This window comes from Emys orbicularis, chromosome 12, assembly GCF_028017835.1.
Source record: "Emys orbicularis isolate rEmyOrb1 chromosome 12, rEmyOrb1.hap1, whole genome shotgun sequence".
Lineage (NCBI taxonomy): Eukaryota > Metazoa > Chordata > Testudines > Emydidae > Emys > Emys orbicularis.
Window position 1 is genome coordinate 41979278 of NC_088694.1, and position 2830 is coordinate 41982107.

General features: G+C 51.2%; 1 pseudogene; it reads left to right on the plus strand.

Moving 5' to 3' along the window:
* The first annotated feature begins 787 nt into the window (after positions 1-787).
* Positions 788-1631, plus strand: LOC135887194 (olfactory receptor 11G2-like; annotated as a pseudogene).
* Positions 1632-2830: the final 1199 nt, after the last annotated feature.

The following is a 2830-nucleotide window of genomic DNA, read 5'->3' on the forward strand; positions in this document are numbered from 1 at the left end:
AGCACTAGCCCAGTCAATTTCATTTCAGCATTAAAGCAGGGGTGAAAGTAATATTAAATTCTTACCCATACAGGGATCGACTCCAGCCCCCAGAAGAGGCGGGGCCTAAGGCAGAAGGGGCAGGGCCTCGGGTGCCTGGGGCTCCAGTGGCGATTTAAAAGGATCGGGGGCTCTGGCCACAGCTGTGGTAGTGGCGATGCTGGCTGGGAGCCCCAGGTCCTCTTAAATTGCCGGCCCCAGGTCAGCTGCCCCTTTTGCCCCCCGCATCAGTGGCTGGTGGGGGCAAAAGGGGCAATGACGTTAAAGCGCTGCCGCAGTGCTTTAATGTGGGCTGCATACAGGGCAGTACCGGCCCACTTTCACCCCTGCCTTGAAGAGTAGGGAGGAGGGAACTTAAAATCAGCTTCCTGTGCTTCTCTGAGTATCCTCTGTTGTTTTGACAAGCATAGATGGGGTTTGTGGTCCTAGACTGGTCCAGAGGAGCTGATCCAGCTATGAAAGGAGGAGCAAGAGTTTGTTTCCCAGGCAGAACAGCTAGCTGAATGCCAGAATGCAGGATCTTTATCTGGTGCTGAGGGTTTCCAAAGGCAGAATAAACCCAGCTTGAGCATCAGATCCCAAGCAGAGTTTGAAATGTGATATGTATGAGAGAGATACTGACAGTAACTCTGTGTGTGTGTGTGTGTGTGTGTCTGCTATTCCCTACTACTCTAATGACTCCTCCCCTCCCAGAGCTCTGGGTAGAACCTTGGTGTCCTGTTGATCATTTCAGCTGCGGGGCCCCCTGATGAATATGACCAACAATACCATCCCGATGACCAAGTTCATCCTCCTGGGTTTCCCCTCCCTGGGCTGGTTGAGCCACACCATCCTCTGTGCCCTTCTCTCCTTGGCCTACGCCGGGACGCTAGCAGGAAACCTGTGCATTGTGTGGGCTGTGCTGAGGGATCCCCGCCTCCAACGCCTGCCAATGTACATCCTGCTGGGGAACTTCACCTGGCTGGAGATCTGCTACATCACAACCATGGTGCCATGGATGCTCTCTGACCTGGTGTCCCCTGGCATCCCCATCTCCTTCCTGGCCCGCTTTGTGCAGTTCTACTTCTTCTTTTCCCTGGGGGCCACCGAGTGCCTCTTCCTCTCGGCCATGGCTTTGGATAGGTCCCTGGCCATCTGCCACCCCCTGCGCTACTCCGTCCTCATGTCCCACCAGCTCTGCTGGGCCCTGGTGGCCTCCTGCTGGCTCTGTGGCTTCCTGTGGTTTGTAGTGCCCATCATCCTCATCTCTCAGCTCTCCTTCTGATGTTCCAACACCCTGGATCATTTTGTCTGTGACCCGGCCCCATTGCTGGCTACCTCCTGTACCTCAGCTCCCCGGACTGAACAGGCCTGCTATGCCCTGAGCTCCCTCATCATCTTTGCCACCATCCTCTTCATCCTGGCCTCCTACGGGCTAGTCATCAGGGCTGTGCTGAGGCTGCCAGCTGGGGCCAGGTGGCACAAGGCCTTCTCCACCTGTGGTGACTCTCTTCTACACGGTGTGGACCCCACTGTTCTATCCACTGATCTACAGCTTGAGAAACAAGGAGATGAAGGAGGCTCTGAGGAGGACACTGCTCAGGGAGCTGTAGGGGGTTCTGCTCTGGCCCCAGCTTGCAGGGACTGGCTGGTCAGGGGGGTGGGCAATGGAATATGGGACCTTTTTCTTCTGGGGGTGCAGGCTCCAATGCAGCAGGGGGAACACACACAGCATTTTTCATGACCTCTAGGAGCTAATCATAGTATAAAATGCCTGTATGATGATACAACCAGAACATGAGGGGGGCAGGGGGAGGTGTGGGGGCATATGTGTCCTTGCTGGAGGAAATGAGCCCTGCACAATTTGTATATTTGCAAGGGGTGGGAGCGCAAACTGAGTGTGTGTGCAGGGAGGCTGGCTCGCATCTCTGCTCTTTTTGTGCAGCTGTATTTCAAAGTGGTTACCTGGATAAATGTGTTATCACACTTAGAGCCAAAGAGCAAAGTTCTGCTCTCCTTTTCTCTGCTGTCAATCAGGATCGACCCCAGTGATTTCCGGAGACTGACATAAGAACATAAGAACATAAGAAAGGCCGTACTGGGTCAGACCAAAGGTCCATCTAGCCCAGTATCTGTCTACCGACAGTGGCCAATGCCAGGTGCCCCAGAGGGAGTGAACCTAACAGGCAATGATCAAGTGATCTCTCTCCTGCCATCCATCTCCATCCTCTGACGAACAGAGGCTAGGGACACCATTCTTACCCATCCTGGCTAATAGCCATTTATGGACTTAGCCACCATGAATTTATCCAGTCCCCTTTTAAACATTGTTATAGTCCTAGCCTTCACAACCTCCTCAGGTAAGGAGTTCCACAAGTTGACTGTGCGCTGCGTGAAGAAGAACTTCCTTTTATTTGTTTTAAACCTGCTGCCTATTAATTTCTTTTGGTGACCCCTAGTTCTTGTATTATGGGAATAAGTAAATAACTTTTCCTTATCCACTTTCTCAACATCACTCATGATTTTATATACCTCTATCATGTCCCCCCTTAGTCTTCTCTTTTCCAAACTGAAGAGTCCTAGCCTCTTTAATCTTTCCTCATATGGGACCCTCTCTAAACCCTTAATCATTTTAGTTGCTCTTTTCTGAACCTTTTCTAGTGCTAGAATATCTTTTTTGAGGTGAGGAGACCACATCTGTACACAGTATTCGAGATGTGGGCGAACCATGGATTTATATAAGGGCAATAATATATTCTCAGTCTTATTCTCTATCCCCTTTTTAATGATTCCTAACATCCTGTTTGCTTTT